A 26,820-nucleotide genomic window follows, 5' to 3' on the forward strand; every position below is an offset into this window, starting at 1 on the left:
TCTATGACATCACTTGCTGCTGCAGCCTGGCACAGGTCAGAGTATTTTTGCGGTTGCCATCTTCAAACGGTCATATTAAAACTATACATCCTACAGCGAAGAGCTTTATATTGTGAGAATCACAAGACCCATACCTACATTTTGATGTATAGTATGTCTCTGAGATATTAACAATGAAGGCACAGTCGCAGTTTAGAAATTGCCCTTCAAATGTGAGCTTTGCAGAGTGGAGTTTCAATGAATGTCAATGGACGGCATGAGTTGCAACAAATAGTCATATTGTGAAAACTATTCGGACTATGGCTTAGCTGTGGACATTTTAGTGGCAGCAGGGATAGCTGAACATTTTGATATAAGATTTGTGTAGGTGGGCCTGAAAATGAGGGAGTGGTGGCAGTTTAGAAATCATGTCCTGATTTTTCAGCTTTTGCCAGCTCCCACTCTAGCTTTGCCATTCATTCCTATGGGACAAATTTCGCCACAAGAACGATGATATTCCGAGAACCATGTGGCGAAACGTTCCACAAAGTAAAAGCAATCCGATCGGGAACAATCTGTACGTTTTGGTAAATTTTTGTCTATGTAGTGTAAAAACTGTGGGAGGAGTTAGGGTGGCAAATTTGGCTATAATAATAATAATAATATATATGTGAGATAACAGTAAGTGGTCTTGCTATGCAAGAACACTTAATAATAATAATATATATGTGAGATAACATTAAGTGGTCTTGCTATGCAAGAACACTTAATGAAAGCCCTGTTTCTCCTGAACAAAATGATATATAGTAAATGTGGGTGCACTTAATATGAAAGAGGTGAATTATGGTTGAACCACATATAGTGCAAATTCCAGGTTTTGTTTCAGTTTTGTTTTGATCACAACTAGTGATGTACCGAACTGTTCGCGGGAGAATAGTTCCTGGCGAACATAGCGTGCTCGCGTTCGCCACGCCGGGCAAACACATGCGCGGTACGATCCGCCCCCTATTCGTCATCATTGAGTAAACTTTGACCCTGTGCCTCACGGTCAGCAGACACATTCCAGCAAATTAGCAGCAGACCCTCCCTTCCAGACCCTCCCACCTCCTGTACAGCATCCATTTTAGATTAATTCTGAAGCTGCATTCTTAGATAGAGGATGGAAAGTGTAGCTGCTGCTCATTTGATAGGGAAATTGATAGCTAGGCTAGGGTATTCAGTGTCCACTACAGTCCTGAAGGACTCATCTGATCTCTGCTGTAAGGACAGCACCCCAAAAAGCCCTTTTTAGGGCTAGAACATCAGTCTGTTTTTTTTTTTAATTTTATTTTTTTCTGTGTAATGTAATTGCAGTTGCCTGCCTGCCAGCTTCTGTGTCAGGCTCACAGTGGATACTGTGCCCACTTGCCCAGTGCCACCACTCATATCTGGTGTCACAATAGCTTAAGCTTGCATTTAAAACCAATTTTTTTTTCACTGTAATAGATTGAATAGCAGTTAGTTGTCTGCAAGCGTCTGAGTGTCAGGCCTTCAGCATGTACTCTGCCAACCTCTGTCAGTGTACTTTGCCACTCATATCTGGTGTCACAATAGCGTGCCTTTAAAAAGAAAAAAAAAGTTTTTCACTGTAAGCTAATAGCAGTTAGTTGTCTGCAAGCGTCTGGGTGTCAGGCCTTCAGCGTGTACTCTGCCAACCTCTCCCAGTGTACTTTGCCACTCATATCTGGTGTCACAATAGCATGCCTTTAAAAAGAAAAAAAGTTTTTCACTGTAAGCTAATAGCAGTCAGTGTCCTTAAAGCAGGTGTCAGGCCTTCAGCGTGTACTCTGCCAACCTCTGCAAGTGCACTTTGCCACTCATATCTGGTGTCACTATAGCGTGCCTTTAAAAAGAAAAAAATAGATTGAATAGCAGTTAGTTGTCTTCAATCGGGTGTCAGGCCTACATCGTGTACTCTGCCAACCTCTGCCAGTGCACATTGCCTCTCATATCTGGTCTCACAGTAGCTTGCACGCATAGTACCACTAATCCAAAAAAATGACAGGCAGAGGCAGGCCACCCCGCAGGGGCCATCGTGGTTGTGGTGCTGTGATTCCCTTTTGCCCTAGAATAATGCCCAGTTTTCAGAGGCCACGTACCCTGAACTTGAAAAGTTCTGAGGACATAGTTGACTGGCTAACACAGGACACCCAATCTTCTACAGCTTCCACTTGGAACCTTGATGCACCATCCTCCTCCATCCTCCTCCAGCTTAGCTTCGGGCACCTCTCAAGATACCACTCACCCGCCTGCCGCCACACTAGCACCACAGCCGTTTCACTTGGTATGTCAGAGGAGTTATTTACACATCCGTTTGAAGAAATGAGTGATGCGCAACCATTATTGCCAGAGGATGTAGATAACAGGGATATGTCTCAGGCAGGCACGTACGGTGTGATGATGAGGATGTTGTACCCGCTGCTGCTTCCTTTGCTGAGTTGTCAGATACAATTGAAGCGGTTGATGATGACGATGCATCCATGGATGTCACGTGGGTGCCCGCTCAGCAAGAAGAAGAACAGGGCAAAAGTTCAGATGGGGAGACAGAGAGGAGGAGGGGGAGCAGGGGGAGGTCATCACAAGGAGCTAGTGGCACAGTCAGACAGCATGCATCGGCACCCGGGGTCAGCCCGACAGCACGCCAATCAACGCATGCTGTGTCCACCACCAGAATGCCGTCATTGCAGAGCTCAGCAGTGTGGCATTTTTTTGTGTGTCTGCCTCTGACAACAGTGATGCCATTTGCAACCTGTGCCAAAAAAAACTGAGTCGTGGGAAGTCCAACACCCACCTAGGCACATGATCACACATCACAAACGCCTATGGGATCAACACATGAGTACAAGCAGCACACAAACTCAAAGCCGCCATCCTCCTCCGGGTCCAGCATCTTCAGCCACGTCAACCACTGCTGTCCTCCTTGCCCCCTCTTAACCATCCGCCACTCCGTCTCTCGCATTGAGCAGTTCCCGCTCATCTGCCCACCGTCAGGTGTCTGTCAAGGACATGTTTGAGCGTAAGAAGCCAATGTCAGAAAGTCACCCCCTTGCCCAGCGTCTGACAGCTGGCTTGTCTGAACTATTAGCCCGCCAGCTTTTACCATACAAGCTGGTGGAGTCTGAGGCGTTCAAAAAATGTGAAGCTATTGGGATACTGCAGTGGAAGGTACCCGGACGAAATTTCTTTGCACAAAAGGCAATCCCCAACCTGTACTCGATTGTGCAAAAGGAAGTCATGGCATGTCTGGCACACAGTGTTGGGGCAAGGGTCCATCTGACCACTGATAGCTGGTCTGCAAAGCATGGTCAGGGCAGGTATATCACCTACACTACGCATTGGGTAAACCTGCTGACGGCTGCCAAGCATGGAATGCGTGGCTCTGCAGAGGAGTTGGTGACACCGCCACGACTTGCAGGCAGGCCTGCTGCCACCTCCTCTACTCCTCCTACTCCATCCTCTTCCATAACCTCCTCGGCTGAGTCCTCTTCTGCTGCTGCGTCTTGCTCCACATCAACGGCACCCACCCAGCTCCCAGGTACTATTCCACATCCCGGATATGGCAGTGTCACGCCGTCTTGGGTTTGACTTGCTTGAAAGCAGAGAGTCACACCGGGCAAGCACTCCTGTCCGTCCTGAACGCACAGGTGGAAAAGTGGCTGACTCCGCAGCAACTGGATATCGGCAAAGTGGTTTGTGACAACAGAACAAATTTGTTGGTGGCATTGAAGTTGGGCAAGTTGACACATGTGCCGTGCATGGCACATGTGTGTAATCTGATCGTACAACGCTTTGTGCATAAGTACACAGGCTTACAGGATGTCCTAAAGCAGGCCAGGAAGGTGTGTGGCCATTTCAGGCATTCCTACACGGCCATGGCGCACTTTGCAGATATCCAGGGGCGAAACAACATGCCAGTGAGGCGCTTGATTTGCGACAGCCCGACACGTTGGAATTCAACACTCCTAATGTTTGACCGCCTGCTTCAACAAGAAAAAGCCGTTAATGAATATTTGTATGACCGGGGTGCTAGGACAGCCTCTGGGGAGCTGGGAATTTTTTTGCCATGTTACTGGACGCTCATGCGCAATGCCTGTAGGCTCATGCGTCCTTTTGAGGAGGTGACAAACCTAGTCAGTCGCACCGAAGGCACCATCAGCGACATCATACCATTAGTTTTCTTCCTGGAGCGTGCCCTGCGAAGAGTGCTGGATCAGGCCGTAGATGAGCATGAAGAGGAAGAGGAAGAGTTGTGATCACCATCACCACTAGAAACAGCCTTATCAGCATCGCTTGCTGGACCTGCGGCAACGCTGGAAGAGGATTGTGAGGAAGAGGAGTCAGAGGAGGAATGTGGCTTTGAGGAGGAGGATGAAGACCAACCACAACAGGCATCCCAGGGTGCTCGTTGTCACCTATCTGGTACCCGTGGTGTTGTACGTGGCTGGGGGGGGGGGAGAACATACCTTCATTGAGATCACTGAGGAGGAGGAAGGGGAAATGAGTAGCTCGGCATCCAACCTTGTACAAATGGGGTCTTTCATGCTGTCGTGCCTGTTGAGGGACCCTTGTATAAAAAGGCTGAAGGAGAACGACCTGTACTGGGTGTCCACGCTACTAGATCCCCGGTATTAGCAGAAAGTGGTGAAAATGTTACCAAATTACAACAAGTCGGAAAGGATGCAGCATTTGCAAAATAAATTAAAAAGTATGCTTTACACAGCGTATAAGGGTGATGTCACAGCACAAAGGGGAATCTAACAGGGGAAGAGGTCAAAGTCATCCTCCTCCTCCAACGACCACGCCGGCAAGGACAGGACGCGTTGTTGATGGAGGACATGCGGAGCTTTTTAAGTCCTACGCATCGCCACAGCCCTTTGGGATCCACCCTCAGAGAACGACTCGACCGACAGGTAGCAGACTACCTCGCTTTAACTGCAGATATCGACAATCTGAGGAGCGATGAACCCCTTGACTACTGGGTGTGCAGGCTTGACCTGTGGCCTGAGCTATCCCAATTTGCGATAGAACTTCTGGCCTGCCCCGCTTCAAGTGTCCTGTCAGAAAGGACCTTCAGTGCAGCAGGAGGTATTGTCACTGAGAAGAGAAGTCGCCTAGGTCAAAAAAGTCTAGATTACCTCACCTTTATGAAGATGAATGAGGGATGGATCCCGAAGGGACTGACAGTGGGTGATACATTCGACTAAAAAAGGCCTGATGAGATGAGCTGCCTTGGGCTAAAAATGGTCCACACGCTGCTGTATTTTAGCTCTGAATGCCGGTTGACTTGCATGACTTATCCGCCACCAACTAGGGTTCAAGCCGCAATGTTTTAGGGCACTTTCTGCCTGGGAAACAAACATCAATTTTTATGGCCGCTGCTATAGCAGCGGCTGCAACAATACCTAATTTTTTCAGGCATGTGTACATGCCTTATTTTTCGGGCCTCTGGTGCTGCACTGTGGCTTCAAAAACCAAACCAAAAAAAAGGCACATAACAGGGATTAAACTGATAGCAATAGTACTACTTAACACACCACTCCTATCTGGTGGCACATTTGAGTGCACGCGCAGTGCCCCAAATTTGAAGTAGGAGGACCGACCAAGCATCTTTTTCCATCTCCCGCTTCCTAAAATCGATGCCATATACACGTCCCCTGATAGGGCGCCATCTCGTTATTCTCTTGGGCGCCAGCTCGTTATTCTCTTTTTCACTTCACTAGGGACACTTTACTGCACTATGGGCACTTAGACCCACTCTTTGTCTTGCATAGTGTTATTCCTAGCCAGCATCTGTGATGGGAAATCAGGCAGTCATCTAAACGTTTAGATTGAGCTTTAGCTTAGAACACCCTTGAAGGTGTTTAAGGAGATTAGGGCTAGTTTAGAGGATTCTTCTTAGACCTCTCTGAGTCTTTATAGCCCTTCTACCTATCCAGCATTTCTGGAAACTAGCTAAGAGAAAGGGTGGCTGTGTGTCTGTGATACATTTAACTTTATATCACCTTATTGACACTTTATCACTCCGGTCTCCATACTCTCTGCCTATACCCATCTATTTAGAGGGAATTTCCTTGCCCCTGCCAATAGTATATAATAGGTAATAGTATTACCATTATTACACAATTAGCCACTATAGGGGAATGAGTATAGTATCCCTTTGTTATTTATAAATGATACAATAAAGACTTTTGTCCATTACTCAATTTACTTTAACAAAGAGTACTAACCACGGTATTAGGAAGCATTACTCTGCTTTCCCTTTCTCCCTCTATTATAGACCTATGTGTGATAATAATATAAGTATGATTGATTGATCACTATTGAGCAACTCAAACATTTATAGATAGTTAAGATGGCACCGGTAAGCATATAAGCACACATAGCACATATTACTAGATGCAGGCTTGAAGGCCACAATTACTATATGCCGGCTTGAAGGCCTTATGCCACAGCTATTAAGAGCTGACACAGCACTACACCTGTTTATTAAGCTGACACAGCACTATAAGCTGACACAGCACTTCAGCAGTTTGAGAAACTTCTGTTGCCATCAAAAACTTATGTTGCCATCTCTAGAACAGTACAAAGAAAGCATGTAGATAAGCGATAATTAACCGCACAAGACTTGGCATAGGTTCTGGTGGTCCTGAACAGTCTGGCCAACTGCCAGGTCCATCCAGCTGCTTGTATCAAGGTCTTTTGCTGGGCTGCACTGATAAGGAACTACTGTCTGTCCTTGAAGACAGGTATAGAAGACTAAGGGAATCTTGCGCTCACTTGGAGAACTAGCCACCTGTAATGCGGACGCGTGTTACTGGTTTCTGCTGTTCCCAGAAGAGAGGGTCTCTCCGAGTGACTGCCTGAGTTCTCCCCAGTCATGTGTGGCAAGGAGACAACCAAGCTTCTCTAATGGTGATGTATACTTAAGCTGATATATCTAGATACTAAGCTGTTTGAAGTAAATGCATGCAACTACTTAAATGAGAGTAAAACTTACTTTGCTTAGATCCCTTTGTGGATAATAAAGTGTAATGTGAATTTTTATATTCAACTTGGTCTTTGTGTGATTTCTCTTTCCTATAACTCAATATACTCTATCCGAACTGGGTTGTGTGCCCGCCAATATCACTATAAACCTTATTAGGTATTGATTATTACTTTTTGGATATTGGTGCTTCATGAATTTAATGATTAGGCACAACATTTTGGCGCTGCGAGCAGGGTTGAGTATTAATTGAGCAAGGAAACTTGAAATCAACAAGTTAAAATAGTTTAAAATTATAATAGTGTGTTTAAAACGTTGTTAAGAATAGTTAAGATAAGAAAATTGTGTTTAGAAATTGCTAGAACTGTCTATGTAAATCTTGAGTAAAAGGGAAAGTGAAACTAACATTTTATGAGGTTTAATTTCTGCTGCGTCACGGAGGAAAAAAGCTTTTTAAAAGCTATCAGTTTTTTCCGAGCGCTGCAGTCATAGATAAACATTACGGTTTCTAGAGATTCTTTGAACATTGTGTAAACTTGAAAATAGTTACATGACGTTGCAAGAGCAAGATTGGTGAGTGAATGCTCAATCTAATAAGATTGAGGAGTGCTTCTGAAGATTGATTCAAGAATGTATGTTGTGCTCAGTTGGTAGACGCACCTATACACCTTGAGGGTGTGTAGAACGCCAGTGCCTTCTGGGGAGCGTCACCCTCAAACAGGCTAGCGTCCTGAATGAGGCTGAATTGCTGCTAATTTAATAAGCTCAATACCAGGTATTGAGATAAGGTCACCAAAACCACAAGATTGTTTGGGGTGATTCTGACACGAATGGGTGATTGTGCTTGGTCAGTTAACAAGTGCCCCTACGCGCCTTCACAGGTGCTGGAAGCCAGTGCTGACCAAGGAAGTGAATGAAACGGCTGTTCCTGAAAGTGCGAGACTCTTGGCTCGATCATAGACGCCCCTATGCACTTTACAGAGTGTGTAGAAAGCCAGTGTGATTGGGAAGCGCAAACCTGTGGCCAAATTAGTCATTTGGGCAGGCTTGAGTGAAGAATAAAACAATAAGACAGACACTAGGTGTCTGGATTAGTACATATTCAAGTGAAATTAAATAAAACACATAGTACACACATCCCCAAGGAATGCAAGTTTATTCTAAAAAAAACAAACAAAAAAAAACCATAAGAACTTTGCACAATGTTTAAAAACCTTCCCGGATGGGAAGATGAGCCATATGCATCCATTGCCAGTGGATGGGCCCGTTCAGCTGGTAAATGTTATTGTGAAAAAAGTGAATTTGACATGCCTACTAACCTTCTTGCTTGTCTGAAAAAGATTCCAAAAGATAAGTGGCAGAAACGAGGTTGGGTAATACTTAAAACACTTGACGAGTATGCCCACAGGGAATTGCCCGACCTGGGAGACTTGGATTTCACAGACCTAGACGATAGGAATTGACTAGTGAGGCAGGCTTCAGTGATTGACTTTTCAGTAAAAGACCATAGACCCCATTTAAAAATTGAAATTTAAAGGAAAAATACAAATGTTGTAAGGGTTACTGCCCTTGTGGACACTGGAGCCGAAGCCACTTTTAATTCATGGTAACCCTAAGAAATTTGCTGGATTATCCTATGTAATCACAGGTCTGGGAGGTAAGAGGACAGAAGTAGTCCAGACCTGGGTAGAACTGAAAATTGGACAGTTGCCAAAAAGGAAGTATTCGGCTTTAATTGTCCCCATACCCGAATACATAATTGGAATTGATATCCTTAAAGGATTGACCTTACATTTGGGGGATGGCTGTTACAGTTTTTGGATTAAACCCTATATATCAGCCAGACCAGTGGTGGTAGGGAAATTGTTAATGCCCCCAGTGCAACTACCACCCACTACTAAAGTAGTACATATAAAGCAGTACAGGATCCCAGGAGGCCACAAAGTTGGAGAAACCATAGATGATTTATTAAAAGTAGGGGTCCTACGAGGGGTCACTACTGCTTGGAACAATCCCGTGTGGCCAATACGTAAAACAGACCATACATGGAGAATAACGGTAGACTACAGAGAATTGAACAAACACACACCTCCACTGACTGCTGCTGTCCCAGACACCGTCACTCTTATAGAAAATATACAGAAGGGGGGGGGGGCGGAGCCAACAGCTGAACTGAGCGGTCGCAACTCCAGCGAGCTCCGTGGCATAAAAGCTTATTTACGGAAAAAACTACATATATCACCCCCCAATAAACAACAGAAGCAAGCTGATCACCCCAACAATAACGACAGCATGGCGAAGAAGAACAAAAAATTAAAATCGGACGGGACACGTCCAGGCGCAAGTATTGGGGACCTATGGCGGAGAGCACAAGGGGCCCAAGAACCCCACATGGCAGACTACACAGACTATGTAGACAACCTCACTAACTCTGATGACCCATTCTCGGACCAAGAAGAGGTGACCTTACCCGCTTCCAGACCGCCGACACAACTTAAGACACAGTCGGATGCATCACCGGTCACGAAGGCGGAGATGAAGGAGTTGCTGGCAGAGCTCCGACGGGGCATCCAGGCCGACATGGCGGATATGAAGAAAGACATCCAGGGCTTGTCGGACAGTGTGGATGTCGTTGAGCGAGATTCCAAGAGCCACACACAGCAACTCACTGCGCTACAGAGAGATGTAGTCACCCTACAACAGCAGTACCTGAACACAAAATGGCGGTGATGGAAGACACGCGGCGGGCCCAAAACCTTAAGATCCGGGGAGTAACGGACTCTGTTTCAGACGCCGAGGTACCTCACCTCATCCGACGCCTTGTAAGCACGATTCTCCCCGCGAAACAGGCCAAGGGCATAAGCATTGAGGGGACATTCCGAATACCCAAGCCCACGACAGCCCCAGCGACGGAACATTATAGTTAAGTTTCTAAAACGTCACGATAAAATGGCAATAATGGCCGCCACCAGAGGAAACACACCGTATACCTTTGAGGACATGTCCCTCTCATTCTATACGGACCTATCTAGGGGAACAATGCAATGGCGCGCAGCCCTCAGACCACTCACCACCTTACTCTGTGCACACAGCATAACATACCAGTGGCGTCTACCTCGCAAGCTACAGGTACTCCATGGGAACAATACCTACCTGGTTGCCGACCTACTGGAGGCAAAAAAGCACCTAGCAGCATGGGGTCTCCCTCAAGACGCCCTACAACAGCTTACCAAACCCGCCAACACCCATACGTGGAATCCGGCAACCTCCGAGACATTTGTCCCGAGAAGATCTCCCCAAACGGCACAATCAACGAGCGAACATTGAAACCATAGGTGGGCTTCGGGACCCTCGCCTCTCATTTGTTCAGGTTACGGGCCTGTGTGGACTATTATGAGCGCTGTCCATACCAGAGACTACCACCCGAGGAGCACCGGGAACATCGGATGAAAGACAGCAACTGCCTGCACCCCGGTTACCTACCTGGACGCAGAACGAGACGCCTGGCGTTCTTGTGGGGATATAACTGACTGATCGCCCAGGGACACTAACGCCTCCCTTCGTTTGTTTTGTTATCATTATTTGGTTTGTGTTACACATTCTTCCAGAACTCTCCGACACAAATGGCCTAAATATAATGTTTGAGGGCTACCTTACCCGACCACTCTTACGCCTATATGACCCCACCTAGGTTCCCTGTCTAGGACCAGGCTTTTTACATATGCCCATTACCGTAGTGGAACCCGCAGTGCATTTTCATTTTCATAGGCCTTTACTTGTGTCATTCCCTCAGCTACACACAGGTGTTCTCTCCCAGGCCCATAATTAATAGGCCTCCTGAGATGAAAGGCTGCAACTAGATAATTCTGGTACCACTATAGAATAGGGGCAAGATCGCTGCCTCATAGACGGGTAGTCTCTAACTTAGCACCAATATATTAGGCTAAGTCCCCAAGCTGACAATTAATCACACGGAAAGTTCAAGGTCCTACAATACGCAGAATTACTCAAAAGACATCGTGATATAACCATGTTATGTTCCCACTCCGATCGACTGCACTGGACTCTTTTGTTACGTACTTACTGAATGTGTATTAACTGAATATCGTTTGATGTTTGTTAAATGTCTTAAGGTACTACAATATGTTAGACGCATAGCATTCGGGGGTAGCTTGTTTCCCCTGGGCATACTTTGTGCTCAAGCAATTCAGCCACAGGTCTAACTCCCCAGTTACTTATTACTTCTCTAGCCCACTATTACCTCCGCATAGGTTTTGTATGCCACATTCCTCCACTGCACTACTTAAGTCCCTAGCGCAGTCAATATGCCGGGTTAAGATCTTATACCTTAGTTCTTAGCGTAACTCAAATGCCCTGAAAAGCGGAGCAAGGACAAACTCTTTTGTTTTCTGTTTGATAAAGCGACATCACTGTATATATATCTGTGTAGCTCCATCCCATGCCTGCCTAGCATACACCCAGCTCAAAACAATCGCTCAATAGGCTACGTGGGCATAGTAACAACGAGTAGCAGCATTACAATATTTAACTGTCTAGAATGACTCTTCTGTTAGTTCAAGTTATTTATGTTATATAGTTCATCTTGTACCTCTCCTCATCTGACGAGCTGAACAGGACAATCCACCTGTCAAGCGACGATAATATATATATAAAAAAAATTTTGCAGAATCCTCTAAAAGCCTCACTACTGTAACTCTACGATTTAATGCTTATTCATCCATGCTGTTGTGGCATTGTAAACAAGATGTGTTTTTTTCCGTGCACAAATAAAATAAAGAATTAAAAAAAAAAAAGAAAATATACAGAAGCATCCAGGGATCTGGTATGCAGTTATAGATTTGGCTAATGCCTTCTTCACTATTCCAATAGCCAAAGAAAATCAAGAGCAGTTTTCTTTCACATGGTTAGGGAGACATTCACCAGATTGCCACAGGGATACTTGCATAGTCCCACCATCTGTCATCGGCTGGTGGCAGAACATCTTGATGGGGTAAAAATACCGTCAGAGGTGAAAATATCCCATTATATAGATGACATTATGATTCATAGACAGTGTGAAGAACAGTGTCAGCAGATTCTCGAAGAGATCATGGAGCACATGAAGAGGTGGGAGATAAATCCCAGTAAAATACAGGGACCTGCTCAAACAGTAAAATTCTTAGGAATACAGTGGAACAAAGGACACAGAGAAATCCTTCCAAAAGCTAAGCAAAAAGTGCTAGAGTTTAAAACTCCCAAAAGCAAGAAACATGCTCAAAGCTTTATAGGTCTCTTTGGTTTCTGGAGACAACACATACCACACCTGAGTCAGTTACTCTCCCCTTTGTACAAAGTAACCAGGAAAAAACATGATTTTGAATGGGGAGAAGAACAACAGAATGCATTTGAGGGAGCTAAACGGGCTATCCAACAAGCCATTGATCTATGGCCCATACAAGATGTAGACATAGACTTAAATGTATCAGTAAATCAGCAATGGGCTAATTGGAGCCTTTGGCAGAAACAAGGAAGGACTAAGGTTCCCCTTGGTTTCTGGACAAGGAAGTTACCTGAGGCAGGAGAGAGGTACACACCCTTTGAGAGACAGCTCTTGGCATGTTATTGGGCCTTGATACTGAACAGATGACAGTAGGACATACTGTGTTCTTACGCCCAGAGATACCTATCATGCTGATACCGGAGAAACTGACGGAAGCCAAGCACAGAGAGATGGACACAGGTTTCTTCAGGAAGGAAGAGATTCTTTATTCGATTCACCGAACGGGACTCAGAGGGACTAATGTCACCAAAATACAACAAGATCTGAGCCCCGGACAATAGTGTAGGCTCCTTATATAGGAATGTAACTCCTCCCATAATAAGCTCCACCCACACATACTCTTACCCAATCAATCGAACAAGAACTAACTTCCTGTTTGACCGCATGGCTTGCCCAGCACAATGGAGGAGGGGAATACTACATCCGGTCTTCTCGCACATGCTCTGTACACTACTGATTGTATCTTTGCCACGTGCAACCAACCGACCGATACAACAGTATATGCACGTACACATGCCACGTGGTAATCTCGGCCTACTAAATTTATTTTTTAGTAGTGATTCCACCACATTCCCCCCTTTGATGCCTCTGATATTTTCACAATTCCGGAGGCATCGCTTAACCATAGTTTGCATATACCTCAGGTTGCCATGAACCAGACCAGACTTTGCGATCAATGACATGAATCCCTCAACATTCCTCTTCCTGCACTGGTTCTCACTGATTTAGAGCCTCATATCTATATATGGCCATTATCTGTGCAGCAGCCTTTCTGTCTGCTATATTTTCTATAATGCCCTGCACAGACCTAACTACCAAAGGAACAAGACATGGTAGGAGAAGACACAGCATTAAGATTAGCATGACTCCACCTACCAATGCCATAAGTCCTCCAAACTGCTCATACCAATTACCAAACCAACTACTTGGATTATACCCTTTCCATACCTGAGTAGGCACATGCGCTAGTTTAACCATATGGCTAGTAAGCTCAGCTATTGCTTGCCCTTCATCATCTATTTGAAGACAGCAATTGCTTAGGTTAAACTTCCCACATACACCTCCCTCTACTGCCAATAGGTAATCCAAAGCTAATCTATTTTGGTAAACGGCTGTCCTCATCCTAGTATTATGCTTCGCTAGGAGATTGAGCGCTTGTGATGTCTCATTGGTAATTATCTCAACCACTGCCTGTAACCTTATAATACGGTTGAGCATATATATTGGGGTTCTATATCCAAAAGTACCATCCTCTGCCCATGTAGCTGGCCCATAATAATCTATAATACGCTGGGGGGGCCATTCATTATCTTCCCAGGTACCTATCTCTAGGGGGCCCCTTTTCTTCCTATGATTCACATCATATACTTTAACTCCCAAAGTCTCTCCTGTTTCAATAGGCAACAAGAAGAAGGATGGTTTGAGCATACCTAACACACATGCCCCTTCCCAGTCCTGTGGTAACTCCGAATAGGCTTTCTTACCACAGATCCAGTACAAATTTGCCGGGGCTTTCCAACTAGATGTGATAGATCAAACCACACGTCCTTTAAATTGGCATAACTTGCAAACGGGTTAGGTGGTTCTGAGACATTTGAAGCCGACCACCAGGTTGTATTCTTTGTATTATCATCATAAGCTTTTTGCCCTAGACAAGTTAATTCTCCTACAGATGTATTAAACATTATTCCTTTCCTTGCTATGCAAACATAACCTATAATGGAGGTCTTTAATCGCCACTCAGATTTACCTCTAACACTCACTTGATAATCAGTCTGAGAAGATATTAACTGTTCAATTGTCTCAGAACCAGAATACATTACCTCCTTTGCTTCCCAGGGCCATTGGTCTCCCATGTTAGTACCTCCACACACATAGCAGTTGGTCACATTAAGACTACCAGCAATACTCTCAGCTAGATCAATAAACAGGTTTTTAGCATTATGGTGGATCTTATTTTCTACACTCATCTCTTCATAAAAAGAATGGAAAACCTGATGAGTTTGGGATGCTACGGTATCGGTCTCTATCCCTATAAATAATATTGACCCAGGATCCAAACCCGTCCCATATATCTGAAACCCAAATAAGTTTCCGAACCTATCTATAAATTGTTCAGGATTATTAATAAGTATATGGACTGGGTTACACTCCATAGACTTACAATATGGTTTGGTAGGCAACTTAGTAACAATCATATCCCTATCTACTGTCTGTCCCCAAGTTGCCCACCCCACACAAGACCAATATGGACAATAATTATAATCCCTATCTGGGCATTTTGGATTTACGTACTTGTTTTTACTACTGGGACAAATATACTTATCATTAGACTCATACGTTCTCTCCCACTTAAGATCCCCGCATACATTCCACGGTTTTCTACCACTTGATATCGCCTTACATGCATCAAATAGCAGAACACCCGAAGAATGTACGGTTTCTAATACTGTTTTATTTATTAGGGACCCCTGTGGGTCTCCATTCCGGAGGGTCAACCAAATTGTACGGGGTTGATACTCTGGATTGAAGCACTTAGGTTCTCCTACTCCTAAATGGCATACACTATACTCTATACCTAAGTATCTACACCTAGATACATATCCTTTACACTCATATTGTGAATGCCAAATAAGGGTCTGGGAAATATGATTACCTGTTATAGTAGTCTTAATGCAAACCTCACAGCTAGGTGTGTCGGTACCTCTACCGTCCTGAATAATTAAAATCACAAAAATATACATTATCAAAAGCATTTCTTTCGACGTTTTCATCCTCAGTCTTCGTCCGTGCGATGGCACCTCAGCTTCCAGGCTGTAAGGGCTGCAAGGAATGGAGTTCTGCAGGTCCTCTCTTCCCTTCACAGAGGTCCCTTCAAGACACCCTGGCTATGACACGTGGGTAAGTGGTCAGGCTTTATTATGGCCGTCAAAACACTCACTTGCTGATCTCTTTAAACACACTTGAAATCCCGATATCTCCTCGTCACTCCGACTGAGTCGTGCGCTTTAACCGGATCTTGCAGGGATTCTCTGGATCTGTTGTAGCTTGCCAAGAATCTACTGCTGCTGTTTTAACCCTGGAGTGATGAATCCATGGAGTCACTTCAGCCACCTTTATAGCTGTAGGGGTAGACAAAAGAACAACATAAGGACCCCTCCACTTAGGCCCTAACGGTACACTGTTCCACTCTTTAATCTATACTTGATCTCCTGGATGATAACTATGAACAGGGGGATAAATATTCACAGGTAATCTATCTTGTACCCATTTCTGTACCTCCTCCATAGTTTTACCCAACTCTACAACCTGCTGCCGGGTAATTCCTTCTCCCAACTGAATAAAATCCCCCCTTAAGTTACCAAGTACGGGAGGTGGACGCCCATACATGATTTCAAAAGGTGAGAGACCCATCCTTCTGGTAGGTGTACTACGAATACGCAACAGAGCTATGGGCAAAAGAACATTCCACTTAAGCTGAGTCTCTTGACACATCTTTGCCAATTGGTTCTTAATAGTTCTGTTCATCCTTTCTACTTTACCAGAGCTCTGAGTTCTATATGCCGTATGAAGCTTCCACTTAATACCAAGCATATGAGTCAGTTGTTGTAGGCACTGGTGAACAAAGGCTGGACCATTATCCGATCCTATAGAGCATGGTAGTCCATATCGGGGTATTATTTCTCGCAACAGGAATCGTACAACTTCTCCTGCTTTCTCTGTACGAGTAGGACATGCTTCTACCCAACCTGAATAGGTACACACAACTACTAGTAGGTAGCGATGTCCACGGATTTAGGCATTACAGTATAGTCTATTTGAAGATCGGACATAGGGAGTCCCCCCATATAATGGACTCCCGGTGGTTTCACTGGTCCTTGCTTTGCATTATTCTTGGCACATATCACACATCTTCGTACAATGGCTTGAGTCAAGTTGGACAATCTTGGTATATAGAAATGTTTCCTGAGAGATTCTTCCATACTATCTCTTCCAGAATGGGTCCCGTTGTGATAGTTCTGGACAATTTCTACAGCTAGTGATGCTGGAATAACTATTCTTCCATCTTCTAACTGATACCATTTGTTCTCCAGGTATTTCCCAGTTTCAGTCTTTAAACACTCTTCTTCTTGAGCTGTATAAACTGGAGTCCATTGAGACAGTGGAGTCGGTATAAGAGCAGCTATATGTTCCACATACTCCTGTCTTTCTGATTCAGCGGCACGCTTAGCTGCATTATCTGCCATCCGATTTCCTTTGGTTACATCACCATCTCCTTTCAGATGCGCCCGACAATGTATAATATCAACTTCTTTCGGTTCCCTCACGGCTTCCAGAAGTTGTAATATCTCAGCTGCGTACTTGATTTCTTTACCCTCTGAATTCAATAATCCTCTTTCTTTATACAAAGCTCCGTGGGCATGAGTGGTTAAAAACGCATACTTGGAGTCCGTGTAGATGTTCACTCTTAAACCTTCTGCCAATTGTAACGCTCGTGTTAGTGCAATTAGTTCTGCCTTCTGTGCCGATGTTCCTTTTGACAATGGCCGAGCTTCTATCACCTTGTCTATGGTTGTTACTGCATATCCTGCATAGCGAATCCCTTCTTTCACATAACTACTGCCGTCCGTATAGTACTGGACATCAGGGTTCTGGATGGGAAAGTCACGAAGATCTGGTCTACTTGAAAATACTTCATCCATCACCTCCAGGCAATCATGTTGACTCTCAGTAGGTTGTGGCAAAAGGGTAGCTGGATTTAAGGTGTTAACAGTCTCTAAAGGCACTCTTGGGTTTTCACACAACATAGCTTGATACTAGTCATGCAGCTGTTACTAAACCAATGGTTGCCTTTATAGTCTAGCAACGTTTGTACTGCGTGCGGGACTCGCACATAGAGTTCTTGACCCAGAGTGAGTTTATCAGCTTCGGCTACCAGCAGGGCAGCGGCAGCTACGGCTCTTAGACAAGGTGGAAGACCACTGGCCACTGCATCCAGTTGTTTAGACATATATGCAACAGGTCGTTGCCATGATCCCAAGTACTGTGTCAATACTCCCACAGCCATTCTTCTTTGCTTGTGTACATATAAGTAGAATGGGCGTGTATGATCATACAGGTAGATCTAATGCTGGGGCACTCATCAAAGCCTTCTTCACATCTTCAAATGCCTTTTGCTGTTCTGGGGTCCACAGGAAGGGATCGTGTTCTGTACCTTTTATAGCTGCATAAAGAGGTTTCGCCAATATCGCATAACTGGGAATCCATATCCTACAGAAGCCTGCTGCCCCCAAGAATTCCCACACTTGTCTTCTATTCTTGGGTATTGGTATTTGGCATACAGCTTCTTTTCTCTCTGGCCCCATTATTCTTTGACCTTCAGAGATATGGAATCCCAGATACTTGACAGTTGGCTGACACAACTGAGCTTTCTTCCTGGACACCTTGTATCCTGCCTTCCAGAGAATGTGTAGTAAATCATGTGTTGCTTGCTGACAAATTTCTCTTGTAACTGCCGCTATCAACAAATCATCTACATATTGCAATAGTACACACTCTCCTGGGATGGACTTGAAATCCAGTAAGTCTTGACTTAAGGCTGATCCAAATAGGGTAGGTGAATTTTTAAACCCTTGGGACAGTCTTGTCCAAGTCATTTGGCGTTTCGAGCCCGTTACAGCATTTTCCCATTGGAATGCAAAGATACACTGGCTTTCCGCAGCAATTCGTAGGCAAAAGAAGGCATCTTTGAGATCTAAGACAGTAAAATAGGTAGCCCCGCCCGGATTTAAAGCAAGCACGTTATATGGATTGGGCACAACTGGGTGTATACTTACGACCGCATCATTGACTGCTCTCAAGTCCTGCACAGGGCGATACTCATCTGTACCGGGCTTTTGAACAGGCAACAATGGGGTGTTCCAGGGGGAAGTACAGAATTTTAGGATACCATACCGTATGAACTTATCCAAATATGATTGTATGTTCTTCTTGGCCTTTTGTGGGATGTGGTATTGTCTTAAGCTCACTGGATAAACCCCAAGTTTCAGTTCGATTCGAATTGGTGGAATATTGCGAGCAAGTCCTGGTGGGTTGTTCTCTGCCCACACTCCTGGTATATTGAACAAGGATTCATCACTCTTAGGGTTTTGGCTAGTCAACACTGTATAAAGTCGCCACTCTTCTTCCTTTGGTACAGATATTGTCATTATACCTGAAGGTCCATTGAACTTTAAAGATGTTGTTCCATTAGGTAGAAACGTTATCTGTGCTTGTAATTTAGACAACAAATCACGTCCTAGCAGTTGGACTGGACATTCAGGCATATAAAGGAATTGATGTTTCACTACGTGGCCTCCCAATGTACAGAGTCGACTTTTAAGAACCGGTTTAGCAGCACTCCTTCCAGTTGCTCCTATTACGGTGATAGTTCTTCCAGATGGAGGAGCAACTAGGTCAGTCACCACCGAATGTTCAGCACCAGTATCGATCATGAACGCACTCCTTTTTCCCCCTATTGCTACATCGACCATAGGCCCCGCTCGGCCAAGGGGGATGGAGCCCGGTCGGTATCAATAGTCCTCCATGACTGTGTCAGCCAACCCTACAAAGTCCCTATCTTCTCTATCGCGGGGTCTCTGCGCTGCTGGATAGTACCTGTCTCCACTAACACTTCCTCTATTGCTACCACTATTCCCTCCAGGACCTCCTCTACCTCTCGCTCTGCCTCTATAATTACCATATCCTGCCCTAGGCCTGTCTCTCTCATACTGTTCCCTTTGTGGACACTCACTTCTCCAATGCCCTTCTTCCCTACAGTACGCGCATTGATTCCTACTCAGGGGTTCCCTATTCCATTTACTCTCGCCTTTATCCGTTCCCCTATACACTTCCTTTTCCCTTCTATCTACGCCTGCGATCGCTACCGCTAGGATATCTGCCTTTCTACGCATCTTGCACTCTTCCTGCTTCTTTGTCTCGGTTTCCCTATTCATATATACCGTATATACTCGAGTATAAGCCGACCCGAATATAAGCCGAGGCCCCTAATTTTACCCCCAAAAACTGGGAAAACGTATTGACTCGAGTATAAGACTAGGGTGGGAAATGCAGCAGCTACTGGTAAATTTCTAAATAAAATTAGATCCTCAAAAAATTATATTAATTGAATATTTATTTACAGTGTGTGTATATAATGAATGCAGTGTGTGCGTATGAATGCAGTGTGCGGATGAGTGCAGTGCGTGTATGAGTGTGTGTGTGTATGAGTGCAGTGCGTGTATGAGTGTGTGTGTGTATGAGTGCAGTGTATGAGTGCAGTGTGTGTGTGTGTATGAGTGCAAAGTGTGTGTGTGTATGAGTGCAGTGTGTGTGTGTATGAGTGCAGTGTGTGTGTGTATGAGTGCAGTGTGTGTGCGTATATATTAATTGAATATTTATTTTCAGTGTGTGTATATAATGAATGCAGTGTGTGTGTATGAGTGCAGTGTGTATGAGTGCAGTGTGTATGAGTGCAGTGTGTATGAGTGTAGTGCGTGTATGAGTGCAGTGTGTGTGTATGAGTGCAGTGTCTGTGTGTGTATGAGTGCAGTGTGAGTGCAGTGTGTGTGTATGAGTGCAGTGTCTGTGTGTGTATGAGTGCAGTGTGTGTGTATGAGTGCAGTGTGTGTGCGTATATATTAATTGAATATTTATTTCCAGTGTGTGTATATAATGAATGCAGTGTGTGTGTATGAGTGCAGTGTGTATGAGTGCAGTGTGTGTGTATGAGTGCAGTGTGTGTGTGAGTGCAGTGTGTGTGTGAGTGCAGTGTGTGTGTGTGTGCAGTGTGTGTGTGAGTGCAGTGTGTGTGTGAGTGCAGTGTGTGTGTGTGTGAGTGCAGTGTGTGTGAGTGCAGTGTGTGTATATGAATGAAGTGTGAGTGTGTGATGCAGTGTGTGATGCAGTGTTTGATGCAGTGTGTGATGCAGTGTGTGTTTGTGTATGTGTTGGTGGGGGTGGGGGTGGGCATTTGATATATTATTAATTATATATTTTTTTATTTTTATTATATTATTATTTTTTTATTATTATTATTTATTATTTAATTATTATTTTTTTTCGTCCCCCCTCCCTGCTTGCTAGCTGGCCAGGGAGGGGGGCTCCTTCCCTAGTGGTCCAGTGTCATTGGTAGTTCAGTGGGGGGGAGAGGGGTGCTGGCAGAGCTGTACTTACCTTTCCTGCAGCTCCTGTCAGCTCTCTCCTCCTCCGCGCGGTCTGTGCAGCTCCCTCTGTCAGCTCCCAGTGTAAGTCTCGCGAGAGCCGCGGCTCTCGCGAGACTTACACTGGGAGCTGACCGAGGTGCTGAAAGGACGGCGCGGAGGAGGAGAGAGCTGACAGGAGCTGCAGGAAAGGTAAGTACAGCTCTGCCAGCCCCCCTCTCCCCCAGTCTGTATTATGGCAATGCAAATTGCCATAATACAGACTCTGACTCGAGTATAAGCCGAGTTGGGGTTTTTCAGCACAAAAAATGTGCTGAAAAACTCGGCTTATACTCGAGTATATACGGTACCTTGTTTGCTACCTCCATTAGTTGGGTTATGGACATCCCTACAAACCCTTCTAACTTTTGTAGCTTGCGCTTTATATCTCCATAGGCTTGGCTGACAAAGGCAGAGTTAACCATCCGGGAATTCTCAGGAGCCTCCGGATTAAAGGGGGTATACAAACGGTATGCCTCCAATAATCGGTCATAAAAGACACTGGGCGATTCATCACATTTCTGTAATACCTCAGCCGTCTTAGACATGTTAATCGCCTTCTTTCCTCCAGCTTTCATGCCAGCAATAATAGCGTCCCTGTAAGCTTTTAAATGGACCATGTCTGCGCCATTGACATTCCAATTTGGATCGTTGTTTGGATAATGGGCTGCGGCCCATGCTGCTGGGTTGGCCTGATTTTGTGTACGGGCCTCTTCTTCCAGCGCTTTAATTGCCGCTTGATTTATCCTAGTCCTTTCCTCGTTATTAAACAATGTCATTAATAATTGCTGGCAATCAGCCCAAGTGGGATTGTGTGTCTGGACTATTGAGGTAAACAAATCCGTCATGGCTTGAGGCTTTTCAGTGTAAGAGGAGTTATGGGTTTTTCAATTAAAGAGATCAGTGGTTGTAAAAGGGACATAGACGAAGACTGGATCAGCATATTGTATCTGGCCGTCATCGTTAATGTGTGTCGGGCCAGGAGTCAATCGAAGAGGCATTTGTCAGTTGTCGGGTTAGTATGGGGCTTCGTTGAGATGCGTCAGTTAGGGGTTCCGGTCGAGGGGTAGTAAGACAAGGGGATGGGGAAGCTTTACTAGGGGGAAGGTTGGTGAGTAGAATATTCCGGGCCGGGCTAGGAAGAGCCTGACCGGAAACTAGATATGGCGCCAAATCTGGGTATGTGGAGTTAACGGAGGTAGGTACTGGAAGGTGAGGGTTTGAAACAAGGGGGCTGGACTCTGAGCTAGAGGAGGGAGTAGGTGGGGACAACGGGGCAAGGGGAGGAGCGTTTCCAACAGCACCTCCTCTTCCGGTGGAGGAGGAGTAAGGGGGCGGCATGGGAATCTCATACTCAGGGGGCGTGTCCAAAATGGGCGTGATTACGGCCTTAGTGGACAAGCGAGTCCTGGCCACCATGAGGCGACATTGGTCCTCGTGGCATACTCGGATCCATTTTGGCGAGTCATTTACAGCCTGCCTCCAACAATCAATATATGGAAACTGGCCGTAAAGTTCAGGCCTACCTGATACAGCCACGTGTACACGCTGTACCAGATTAGGATCCAAACTGCCACGTGGTGGCCATGCGGCAACCAAAGTAGGCCATTCCCTACTACACAAAGTAGTCAAGCGTGCTGGAGACATCTTTACCCCAAAATCACATGCAGTATATCCCTTTTTAAAGTTTTTTATCATACATCCTAAGGGATCCAAAATCGTCGAATCCGACGCGCCCATACTTAACAATGGAGCGTCGTCTCCAACAGAAACTAAACACACACTCTTCCAACGGTCACACCCGTTCCCTCGGCAACAGCACCACGTGGTACAGTTACTAAGCGAAACGCACACAACAAGACACTCAGGGAATTCCCGTACACACACAGCTGTTACACCAGTCACTAAGTAACTAATACTGTGCCCTTTGGCGAAACTATACGGTCACCCACGCTATAATTCCCTATATCTGAATTACCCGTCTATAACATACCCCAGTAACATCGTCTTTACAAACAGTAGTTATAGTACGGTTAGCATTGGTTAGAATACAATTTAAAGTCACAGTTCAATTAGTAGTGATTATGGTATTAAACATGCAACATAGACGACAATTATTAGTACTTATTTACAGTGTCAGTAATTATACATGGTTATGGTACCGTGCGCTATAATACAATTACACACTACTCACACTCTCCCTAGACGGCAGAGTTCACGCTATCTAGCAAGATATACACGCTACTACAACAATCTTTAGCACATTTACAATTCCCAACTAATCTATTGGCCAGTACCTTGATGGACTACCTAAAACTATCTACATACGTTTTGGTTAGGACTATATTTTATATTTACATTTTAACAACCATTGTTTTGTTTATATATATTAAAGTATACTTTTAAGTTACTTTTTAGACGTACTATTTTCATTTCCTGGTATCCTGTATATCCTTGGTGGGGATTATACCACCCAAGCTGTTTACACCAGAGCAGGTCACATGCTCTGGAAAGTGTAAGTACAATACCATTTATTATCTATTACACCATTGGTACTTACTTCACCATATTGCTGCTATCTTTCTGTTTTTTATACCAACTACGCACAAGGCATATTGAGAACATCTGTGGCAACTACTACTAATCCAAAGACGGGGATTGTACCGTCCAAGCGCTTCACAGTAGAGCTCTGTTATAGCTCATCTCCATGTGAGTGGACTGTACATAGTTACTAATCACTTATTTTTAAGATAAAATTTGCTGTATTGCACTATTATTTTTTGTCTTAATTTCTTTTTGAGGTCACGATTCATTGGAAAATCCAAGAACATATGTATGTATTTTCTGTATATTTTTATTTAAACTAATAGGCGCGGTATACGCCCTTCTTCTTTCTAGTTTTGGTTAGCCACACTGCCCAAGCACCACATATAGCGAACTAGAAGGCGGAATTTACAACAGTACCCTCTTAGTCTATCTACTCTATCAATAGTCTAGTGGGTTCCAAATTTACACGCCTTCCCACTTAGCCAAGATAGGTTGAGATCTAGCGAACCGAATTTACACAAGCGCCGCTTAGTCTCCCGGTCCCTCCGACCTAGCGAACAAAATATACACCCTAGAACGCTAGTCTAGACAAGACACCGGTGTCCGGCTAGGGCTATTTACACCAGAACCCCGCCTGACTCCAAACCAAAATTAAACGGGCTGACTACAGGGCGTTTAATTGAGCGGTGCGCCTTCGCTCCTTCCCTCCACTGGAGGGGGCAGATTCCAAATAACCCCTTATGGGCCTACCGCACAATCGGTATCCAATACCCCTAGTGGGTCCGCCATCTAAAACAGCGGTCGTCTTACCTCCTCGTTCCTGAACCTGAGTTCACACTCATCGACGGGGACACCCCAGCACTTACTACGTAGAGGCCGATGATCTCCTGGACAACAGACCAGTGGCGCCGAGACGAAGGGAGGTCCACGCAGAAGTTCAGGGGTGCAGCCGTAGAGAACATGGGCAAAGATAGACCGTCTCACGCCTCTGCTTCTCAGCTACCGTTGAACGATGAGCTTCCCGGCCAATGCACCAAATGATACCGGAGAAACTGACGGAAGCCAAGCACAGAGAGACACAGGTTTCTTCAGGAAGGAAGAGATTCTTTATTCGATTCACTGAACGGGACTCAGAGGGACTAATGTCACCAAAATACAACAAGATCTGAGCCCTGGACAATAGTGTCCTTATATAGGCATATAACTCCTCCCATAATAAGCTCCACCCACACATACTCTTACCCAATCAATCGAACAAGAACTAACTTCCTGTTTGACCGCATGGCTTGCCCAGCACAATGGAGGAGGGGAATACTACATCCGGTATTCTCGCACATGCTCCGTACACTACTGATTGTATCTTTGCCACGTGCAACCAACCGACCGATACACCAGTATATGCACGTACACATGCCACGTGGTAATCTCGGCCTACTAAATTTATTTTTACCGAGATTCCACCACAATGCAATGGGTACTTAGTTCCCCTAAGACACATAGGATAGGTCATGCACAAGAGTCCAGTATCATAAAATGGAAGTGGTACATACAGGATAGAGCTAAAACAGGAAATAGTGGTACGGCTGTACTACATGAGAAAATTGCAGATGCGCTGATACAAGAACCTGGTTATCTGCCAGACGCAGACAAGCCAGGGGAATCTCCAGTAAAGTGGGGAAAGTCTTTTGCGCAACTAACACAAGATCAAGCAAAACATGCTTGGTTTACTGATGGTTCAGCAAAATACATTGGTAATGAAAGACAATGGAAAGCAGTGTCTTACAATCCAGAAACCAAGAAAATACTGACTACGACAGGAACGGGAAAAAGTAGCCAGTATGCAGAGTTATATGCAGTGTTTCAGGCTTTGAAACAAGAGATGCCTGGAAGTTGTCATATATACAGATTCCTGGTTTGTTGCCAATGGACTGGCCACATGGTTGCCTACATGGCAGTCACATCAGTTCTGGGGAAAAGATTTGTGGGAGCAGATATGGGAGATGGTACATCAAAATGAGGTAACAGTCTTTCATGTTGATGCTCACTGCAATACTGACTCATTGGATCGTCTGTTTATCTCTGTTGCAGACGAGAAAGCCAAGATCTCAGAGGCGTCTGTTGAAAATTCTAACTCACTTTTGGGATTGGCTACTTGGGCCCATCAGAAATGTGAACACTTGGGAGAGAAAGCCACTCACAGGTGGGCACAACAGCGAGGCATTTTAGTGCCGCTTGATTTAATTAAAACAGTAATTTTGCAATGTCCAGTGTGTCAGCATGAGCAGAATAGACATGTACCAGGGATGGTACGAGGTCAAATAAAAAGAGGTAAAGCACCAGGGCAAATATGGCAGGTGGATTACATAGGTCCGCTTCCTATGAGTAAAAATTGTCAATATGTATGCCATGCTGTGGATACATATTCAGGGTATTTATTGGTTCACCCTTGCAAGAGGGCTACCCAAATAAATATTATTAAAATGTTGGAAACCATGATACAGTACTATGGTCTTCCATTACAGATTCAGAGTGACAATGGAGGTCACTTTAAAGGAAAATTGGTACAAGATTTTTGTAATGAAAACAATGTTGAATGGATATTTCACATACCAAACAATGTTGAATGGATATTTCACATACCTTATTATCCTCAAGCAGCTGGTCTGATTGAAAGGGAATGGATTGTTGAAACAACAATTGAGAAAACTTGGTGAAGGGACAATGGTCAAATGGAGAGATAACTTGCCTACAGCTGTGAACATCTTAAACAATAGGCCACTCTCAGATCATGACACCCCCCTCACTAGAATGATCGCACCCAATATACAAGCTAAACCATATGTAGCAACTAACACCATCACATATTGGGAAACAGAGGAGGGAGCCTTGGCACCATACAGGGCTACCCCAGAGGCTGCAGGAATAGACTTGCGAGCCAGAAAGGAAGAAAGACTTAAAACAGGGCAAGTTCCGATGTTCCCCACAGATATAGGAATACAGATACCCCCGGGACACTTTGGACTAATTGCACCTAGGTCTAGCCTCGCCCTTAAAGGGATACATGTAATGGGAGGGGTCATAGACGCTGATTACCAAGGAGAAATAAAGGTCCTCTTGTTAAACCAGGAACCACAAGACTTGCTAGTGCAAGAAGGGGACAGAATAGCCCAATTGGTTATCATCCCCATTTACCAAGGAATAGCCCAATTGGTTATCATCCCCATTTACAAAGGAACAGCCCCCACCTTACAAACAGTAAGAGGAGATAAGGGATTTGGCTCTACTAACCTAAATCCAGGGGCCAAAGTCTGGGTGAGGACAGAGAAAGGTCCCCCAGAACCAGCAGACATTATTGCAACAGGCAATGACAATACCGTGATACTTTCCAAGTCAGGTCATGATAAATGGGAATATGTGCCTTCAGGCAAATGTTATTTGAGAGAGTAAAATGAGTTGTATCTTTACAGGCG

The 26,820-nt window shown here is 44.8% G+C and overlaps 1 pseudogene; it reads left to right on the top strand.

The window, feature by feature from the left end:
* Positions 1-8,205: 8,205 nt before the first annotated feature.
* LOC134612172 (uncharacterized) lies at positions 8,206-26,017 on the top strand (annotated as a pseudogene).
* The last annotated feature ends 803 nt before the right edge of the window (positions 26,018-26,820 follow it).

Source organism: Pelobates fuscus, chromosome 5, assembly GCF_036172605.1.
Source record: "Pelobates fuscus isolate aPelFus1 chromosome 5, aPelFus1.pri, whole genome shotgun sequence".
NCBI lineage: Eukaryota > Metazoa > Chordata > Amphibia > Anura > Pelobatidae > Pelobates > Pelobates fuscus.